This window comes from Mytilus galloprovincialis, chromosome 4 (assembly GCF_965363235.1).
Source record: "Mytilus galloprovincialis chromosome 4, xbMytGall1.hap1.1, whole genome shotgun sequence".
Taxonomy (NCBI): Eukaryota; Metazoa; Mollusca; class Bivalvia; order Mytilida; family Mytilidae; genus Mytilus; species Mytilus galloprovincialis.
Genome location: NC_134841.1, coordinates 23023923 through 23033076, shown reverse-complemented (window position 1 = coordinate 23033076; position 9154 = coordinate 23023923). Strand labels below are relative to the sequence as shown.

Genomic DNA, 9154 nt, shown 5'->3' with positions numbered 1-9154 from the left:
ATTTTATTTCAAAATAAAGCCAATCATATCAAACTTAGTAACCTTCAACGGACATATCCTGTTCCATTGTGCCAACATGCAAAACTGATAAGGACTTCTGTAAACTGATGAAAGTCTCAAGGATGATTTGTAAAATAGGTATTTCTCAAATAAAAATTATTATACAATTTTGTTTATTATAAAGCAACATAAAATGTACAATTATAGTATCATGGATATATAAATAATGAAAACATATTTACACTGTAAATTCAACCCAAATTTCGAAGTATTTATTGCTTGGTAATGTCAAACATTGGACAAAAAGAATAAATAATTGTTGTTATTTAAGGACATGTTCAAAATAAATCATGCTATTGAAATTTACAATATAATTTTATTTTTGTGAAATCTATACTGGTGTAGCAATTTTGATTTAAAAAAAAATATATCAAAAATCTGTGAATTTTCAATCCTTGGAAAATAAATGGATAAACTGGAGTATACAGACATGTAGTTCCTTGCTGACTATCTTCTTTTGTTAAATGGTATGTAATACAGTCGTCAAGTTGACAGTAGAATCTTGAAAAAAATGTTTAAATTCACAGGACGACAATAAGTTTACTTTTAAAATATTGTCTACATTCACAACAACTTAACATTAACAAAATTGTTGGTCGACAGGTCGACAAATTAACTTTTACAAATAATTGTTTACCTACATAGGTCAACAAGTTTCAAGGGTTAGTGGTAAGGTTAGGGTTAGGCATAGAGTTAATACCCATGCATCTATGCATCTATGCATGGGTATTACATCTATGGGTTAGGGCAGCTAGTGTAAGGATTATGATTAATAAGGATGTTTGCTTGTCATGTTTTGGAATTTTTGTCAGATTTTCAAAATACTCTGGTTTTATCCATTAAAAAATTTTGCCCATGGAACTCATTTTTCTTTTTATAAATCTATCACATGTATATATAATTATAAGCCATTTGTAAATGTCTTATAAAATCTTATCTATTTTTAAATAGTAATTGAGAACTTTAACTGGTCAATGATAAAGCTATGAAAAATCAAGAGAGAACATTTTCTCGCCAAAACTCCAATGGCTAATATCTTGAAAACAAGCACATTGACCCCTATATTGCTTTTTTGATTCCTCAATTAATCCCCTATCAATATATACTAGTTTTATGGAGAGTTATTTATTTTAAAACTGAGCAGCAAACTTCCTTAAGGGTTAGATCAAGGATGAGGGTTAGGGTTAAAGTAAAGGATGATAGTGAGTTTAAGGGTTGAGGAAATACTTTATTAATGTGTAATTAAGTGCCCTATATTTTGTTACTTAGTGAGATAAAAAAGAAAGGATTATTTTAAGGGAACTCGCTTCTCTGTTTCAAAAGACTAGCTTATATTGATATGGGAATAATAAAGGAATCCAAAGAGCAAAAAAAAAACATAGGTCACCATGCTCGTTTTGATATATTTTAAAAATTTTGACTGGAAAATGTTCTCTCTTGACTTTTCATAGCTTTATCATTGACAAGTTTAAGTCCTCAAAAACTATTAAAAAATAAAAATTTTTATAAGACTTTAACAGATAGCTTATCATTATACATGTAAAAAAATTATAAAAAGAAAAATGGGGGTCACTGGGCAAAATTTGTTAAGGCATTCAAATGGATAAAAACAGAGGATTTTGAAAATCTTACTAAAGTTCCAAAACATGACAAGCAAGTTTCCTTAATATTAATAAGTCATCTGTTGACTTGTCAACCTTTCAATCTGTCTACCAGTCAACCATAAAAAACTATTTTATTCTATCAAATTGTCAACCATTACAATTATAATTTTTCATTTCATCAAATAATAATTATAAAATGATAAGTATCATTATAAACTATAACTGTAATACAAGTTTTTATTTGCATAGGAATACATATATCAAAAGCCAGAACTAAATATCTGTATACTACATTTGAGCCAAACGAATAATAGCATTAAAAATAAAAATTTGTTAATTTACAGTCAATGGAAAAAGTAACAGCATAAAAAAATAAATCATTTGACTTTCAGAATTATCATTTAAAGATTTTATTAAACAAAAAAGCAATATATATCTGGTCTGCATGATTGTTATTGTCCATTGGATTGACCACACAAGGGCACCTGTAAAAGAAATAAAATGATATTTCATTTCCTGATAATCCTTAGTAATTTCAAGTAATGTCAAAGTATATGAATTAGGTAATGTTTAAAGAATCTTTAAATATTTGAGTGGTAATTTTTCTTTTAAAAATGGTATAAGAGAAAGAAGTTAAAAAGAACTATAAACCTTCTGAACATTAAAACATCTGACTTACATCTATAAAGACTGCAGTAGAAAATATAAAGATGAAATATAATTGCAAATAATAAAGATTTATAGAAATTTAAACTGTCCATAAGATTATATCAATTAATAAAATTTGTATGAGGGTAGTAATGCCCTTTACCATCAGGCTTCAAGCAGTCATTATTGGCTACTGTTAGCATCAAATAATGATCGTTATCGTTATTTTTTGGGAAAAAAAAATAACTAGTTTCGCCAAAATTTGTTTAATTTTTCATCATCTAAAACTTTACATTTCATTGCATGTTCCAATTTTTGTTTACAGTAAACGTCATTAATTAATAATTTTTACCATAATTGGTTATAAAGGTATCCCCATTACCATCCTCTTGTATGTGGACAAATAAATATTTTCTCACCTCAAAAAGATCCAAACTCTACTCCAGACAGTATCCAAAAGGAAAAGCTGTGATGCTAACCTGTAATACAAAGTTGAATCAGTTATTTAAAAAACTCTTCATAAATCTACAGTGGATTAAATGATTTTCATTGCGATTGAGGAAAACTTTGAATTCTGTGGATATTTGATAGAAAGTTGGTTAATAGAAAATTATACTTTGAACATTTAAGTTTGTGGTTCATAATTACTAAAGACATTAGGTGGATATTTAGTTTTTATATTGATGAATAGAAAAAAAGTCAAAAACAATTCGTTTCAAAGCTTGACAGTATCTTTACTATCTTGGACAATTATGTACCCCTTTCCTCTAAAGCTGAATATCTCCATGTAATTCAATCTTTATGATACCTGAACGGTTATTAAAATTGACACCAAACACTTTTAGATTAAAATTAAGGAATATAGTTCCAATGTCCCACTTGTTGCACTTATTTTATATTTCCATAGGGCACAACTCTGTTTAAAAAAGTTGATCGTCCACCATTTTAGAACTTGTCTGAGATATTATGTTACGTGGGAGATAAAATTTGGGTATATCTACCAATATGTAAGCAGTATCGCCAGTTCTGTACTTCCAACACCATGAAATCAGTCCTCACATCAGCCTATAAACAAATAATAAAAGCAATATACTTGTATGAAATATTTCTTTTACAGGTCAATCCACACAAAACAGTCTACTAATAACAAATACTTGTTAAAGAAATCTATTGTGCTTGTATTGATAGAAAAAAGTCAACTGATCATCTTGTGGATATGCGATTTACTGTCCTCATTAACTTCAAAGAAAGAATGAAATTCTGTTGTGCAGTTTCAGAGGACTTGTAGTGAAACTGTTACAGCAGTATAGGCCTTAATTTAAGTTCAGAGGGGCATAACATAACTCCTATAAGAAAAAAAAAATATCATAATTTCTTGTTAACATGCACAACTACATAGTATTGTGTATGTACTACCTTGTTTTATAAAATTATGTTGTAATGACAAGAAACAGGTTGATGGACAGGACAGACAGGTCAAAAACATTATACCTCACGCAAATTCACATGTTACATTATTTTAGTTTAGAAATTCAGAAAATCTATGTAATGATCAAAACTTACTTTAAAAGTCTGATTCAATTGCTATTACCAGTCTCAATCCTTATGGACAAACCAAAAGCTAATCTGTAATGTTTAAACAAATAATCTGACCTACATATTTCGACCTGCAGTTACAAAAAAAATATTCTGGATTTATTTTTGGCAAATATGATATGAATGATGTAAAACACAAAATTTTGTCTTGCTTAAAAATCTAGCTTCATATAAAATCCATGGCTCCACCCCATGAAAATCAATTGTCTGTGAATATTAATAATACTTCAGTTAAAAAAAACATGATTTATTTATTTGTGTCTACTTTCTATATTAGTTGTTATTTATGTGCCCTCGTACAAATCTAGTGTGTATAGCCAAAAGAACCATATTTTTTCAGTTTATTCTTATTGTCCCAAGTAAGTGCATTGTTGAGCATTCACAAACATGTTTACTCAGTGGGAGATCCAGTACTTTTTATAAGGTGGGCCCACTGATTGAACTTCAAAAAAAGGGAGAGCACTTCAGTTATGCTTCAGTGATTCGCTATATAATCCACTCGTTTTTGGAGATATGAATGAAACACATTCAAATAAATATATTGTTTGATGTTTTGTGTTCTTTCATGTACATTTTCATTTCTATAAAATCTATAAAAATTGTATGGCTTAAATAAACTTGCCTGATTTAGTTCATGGTTAAGCCTGATCAGACTTGGTTGAAGATCTCTCTAACAATCTTTCTTAGAGCTGATATTGATTTCAAGCTGTTTTGAAGTGATTTTCAACATTGGTTTTTATGATATCAAAATCCACTGTCCATTTAAATAACTGAAATGTCATAAAAATGTTTATTTCTTTCTTCGCTATTATTTCTTTTTTCCAATCATGATGATTTATTGGATTAAATTATAATATTACGTATAAAGTACCAGATGTGGGTTAAAACATATCTAATATTTTGAAACTTTGCAAAAAATTGGTTGTAAACCACCATTTCTTCGTAACTCTTAAAAATTATCATCTAGAAGGCTGCTTTCTAAGCGATGGTTTGTAGTCCCCAGAAAATGAAGCAAATGCATTGGTATGCAACAGAGATACATAATAAAATAAAAACTCAAACAGTGTTGAAAATATTAGGATTGGTGCTGATGCAAAATGCAAATTTAGCCTTTTACTCGTAATCAGAATATTTCATGCCCTTCTCGTAATCAATCTCAATTCTTGGTAGATGAGGTTGTCGTGTTAGAGCACAGAATATGTTGTCTTAATCATTTAAGTTAGATTTCTCGAAGAAATACAAAAACCAAAATGAAATGTAGGTGGATAAAGGTCGGCTGATGTTGGACCAAATGAAACGATGTTCTGAATGAAACAAAATTATTGACAGTTACCGGTAAGGGAAATGAACAAAATCCGGAAATTGTAAGTTTTTCAAAATAAAAAAAATCAGGGCAGGACAATTTCAGAAGGGCGGGTTGGGATTAAAATTTATCAATTAATTTTAATTGGCCTTAGGAGAAATAATATCAAACAGCTGTAACTCAAAATATTGACAATTCTATGTAAAGGGGTTCTAAAATTCAACCTGCTATGAAATTTGCTAGGACTCAATACCACAACAACCAAAACACATCACCAGTTATGATAGGCTTTTGTATGATACATTTACTTAATAGTAACATGTGGGCGATATGAAATCAATTAATTTTGTCAATTGTCTTTCTAAATGTTTCAAAACTAGACAAACAAATGCACAGAAACATTGAGTGATTGATTGTTGATGTTTTTACACCACTTTTGGGATATTTCGTGGTGACCAGTTTTTATTGGTGGAGGCAGCCGGAGTGCCAGGAGAAAACTACTGACCTTTGATAATGAAACTGGCAACCGTCAATTAAGTCAATTAAGATTGGAGTCTATTTACCTTGCACCCACAAGAGCAGGTTCGAACTCAAAACATCAATGTTAAGTAGCTAGTGATTACAGTAGTAACCACTTTGCCATGGAGGACCCACAGGAAAATTTAATCGTTTAAAATAAATCATCTACCATTCTTAAATTTGAAAGAATAGTTGTATACAATACCTCTTCTTTTCTGTCCTACTAACATTGATTGATAAATACTGCACTTAGATATGAAATAGTGCTACATACTCATGGTATAGCCATAAAAAGATTGTGTCTTCTACAAATATAGAGACAGTGTCAATAAAATTGAAATTAAAGTCAAATACATCAATCATAAATCAAAAAACCACAGTACAAAATATTTTGCAATAATTTTAAAATGACTTAAATAAAGATTCCAAGGAGGAAATAGTTTATGCTCTGAGAAAAATATGCTTTCTTTAAAAGACCAAAGTACAAAATGTATTCAAAACTAACAAATTTCTTCTTTTGAATATCAACAAACTTATGATGGGTATAGGAAGATGTGGTAGACGTGCCAATGAGACAACTCTTCATCCAAATAACAATTTATAAAAGTAAACCATTATAGGTCAAGGTACGGCCTTCAACACTGAACACCGAACAACAAGCTATAAAGGGCCTAAAAAATTACTATTGTAAAACCATTCAAACGAGAAAACCAACGATGGTTTGTATGGTAATTTAACAAATTTCCTAATTGTTGTGGTTAACTTATTTTGATGATGAGTAAGTTATCTCCTTAAAACATAGAAATGCTAAATATTAAACAAATAAATGGAGAACATGTCCCTCCATTCCTCTCCCCTAATTGAAAGTAAAAATGAAATAGTTCACTTTAAACTTTGGATTTGAAGTTAATTTAAGAGTAGACTCTTTTTAAAATTCTATGACTAGCCTATAAAAAAAAACCATTAACCAACCAAAAAGGTTTGACGTTAAATATGAATTTCCTTCAAAATAATTAATTCAAACATAAAAAGAAAGGACTTAAGTGACATTGCCCCTTTTTTTTTTAAATAAATAAGATGATTACCAGCCTTAAGCTTGGATATTGGAGAAATTTTAATGATTGGTTTGTAACATTTTCAACATACACAATGTTAAATAGATTTTGATTCAAAATGTTTTTTAACTTTATTTTGAAAATTATAAACAAAATTAAAAGCTTAAGGTGGTGTTACCCAACACCTTCACTAAAATCAATTTGGCTTGTTGAATTTTCATAAAGTTTTGACAAAGTATTCACTTTGACCCTTTGACAAAAATATAAAAATTTCAAAAAAATTTGAACCAACCTTTTTATCAGAAAAATTACACTGGTTATATATATAGCAGTTTGACATACAAATTTTGATCATTGAGAGGCTTAATATTCCCTTAACAAAACAACGTCATTAAAACGTTTAGCTGATTTCACAGAGTTATTTCCCTGTAGCATTAGGTACCACCTAAACTGGACCCCTGTTGTGTTCACTTATCGCTACACTGACAACAGGTATGGCCTAAATCCCGTTGTCATAATTCTGACCACGGGATTTAACAATTTGACGAGACTAGAACATCATGTGCTATGTTTGATTATATATTATACTGATAGAAAATCAAACAGAAATAAACACATTTATAACCCTACTTAGTTCTTAAGGGAATGAAAGATTAAACGGCTCAGTTTTTCAAGAACATGTTAACACGCTCGCTGGGCATTTATCTACGCTACCACCATGGAGTTAATTAACAGATACTTGTTTATTTTGCGGCATGGCAGTATTAACACTTGACGCCAATTTCAAATGACTTTAATTGGCCAATTTTATTAGCAAATCATTGAATTTGTAGGACTTGTCCAATTAATGACAAGGTGACAATAGCTCCAACCTGTTCCTTCGGTGTGAAGCTATAGATTGAACAACAGACCAGTTTAGGTACCACCTTAATGCACTATAATATTTGGTCTTTTCAATCTCAATTACTATCAAATATCAAATGTATATCATTTCAAAATTATATAAAAAGATCCCTCTGGATAACACACACCATATCCTGAAAAACAAGATACCACTGAACTATCCATAGAACAAAAGCAAGAAACAGACAATAAAACCTGACCAATCAGAACTAGCTCAGAAAACAACTATGTTAATTGTTAATTGTTAGTAAAGACTTAGCACTTGAAGCACATTATGTATTTCTGAAATGATCATTTGATATTTGTTTTGTCAATAGCAAATTGTTTTCAAATCAAGATTAATATTCTGTTACAAAATTCTACTATTAAGGTGGTACATCTGATCCTCGAAACAGAGGTTTTCTGGAAATCTTAAATTAGTATACTATGGAGCGCATTCAGCTTGAATTTTTAATGCAAACTGATAGACAAGTGAATTTTGCCTCAAAAGGGTTGAAATATATTTCTCTTTCACCAATAGTTTCATTTCTTCAAATTTGTTGGTTAAATTTAGTAAACAACAATGACATTAAAAGCACTATTTTGTGTAAGAGTAGGCCTACTTTTACATACGTTCTAAATATGAAGGAGTAATAGGTGGTCTGACGCCTACATAACACTAAGGAGCAAGCTAAATCTCAATCATCAAAAATAGCTCTATATTGATTTTAAATTTGAAATAACACACTGCAAATATGTCATCCTTTTGAAAACCCGTTTTCACTTACCTAACTTATCAAGCCAAAATAACATATCTATTAAATCAGTTTACTTGCATTGCCTATATTTCTTCCAAGTCTTTAGCTGCCTCTTTTGTCCTCCATTTTAAGAATTGGAAATAAAAGAAAGTCATTGTTATTCAGATTAATGTACACAAATCAAAAGATTTTTATACACAATTTTTTTTTATTTAAACATTTTCTCATTGTTGAAGGACTGGTCTGTGAACTTGAATATGAAGAACAGCAATAAAATAAAAGGGTCTCTTTGTTGTAGACCAAGTGAATTTGACATTTTCCATCTCTTATTATTCTATTTTTTCCTGCTTCTTTAACAAGGACGTTAGAAAGAACCAATTGAGCGTATCTTTAGTTTGGCTGCATCATTTTTCTATGTGGACTGCTTCCCAAAAATGAAACCAGATAATCTCCAGAAAACTTCAGCATGACATCTCAAAGTCCCCTTCTACAGGCATGGGAAGAAAGCCTGTAGCTGTCGTAGGCCGCTAGCGAACATCCGAGGCCGCCCGTCCTCGCGAGTCTGCGACGTGGGCCATTATCGACATCCATGACTGTCGTCCCATTTGGAGGTAACCAGATACTTCGAGGAAACGCCACAAGCAGCAAAATCACTTAATTAATGGTACTTACACTGCCTATATTTCTTCAAGTCTTTCACTGTAGGCTGCTTCTGTCCTCCATTTGTAG

At 30.4% G+C, this 9154-nt stretch overlaps 1 long non-coding RNA gene across 3 annotated transcripts; it reads right to left on the bottom strand.

Annotated features, from left to right (window-relative positions):
- Nucleotides 1-214: 214 nt before the first annotated feature.
- LOC143071649 (uncharacterized) lies at nucleotides 215-8933 on the bottom strand. 3 transcript variants are annotated; one of them, XR_012976939.1, is made up of 7 exons: nucleotides 8456-8933; nucleotides 5026-6035; nucleotides 4531-4678; nucleotides 3876-3938; nucleotides 3314-3377; nucleotides 2732-2791; nucleotides 215-2149 (listed from the first exon to the last, which is right to left on the bottom strand). It is a non-coding gene; the product is annotated as an uncharacterized LOC143071649 (long non-coding RNA). The 3 variants fall into 3 exon arrangements; XR_012976938.1 differs by having other exon boundaries at nucleotides 5936-6035; XR_012976937.1 differs by having other exon boundaries at nucleotides 4531-6035.
- Between the last annotated feature and the right edge of the window lie 221 nt (nucleotides 8934-9154).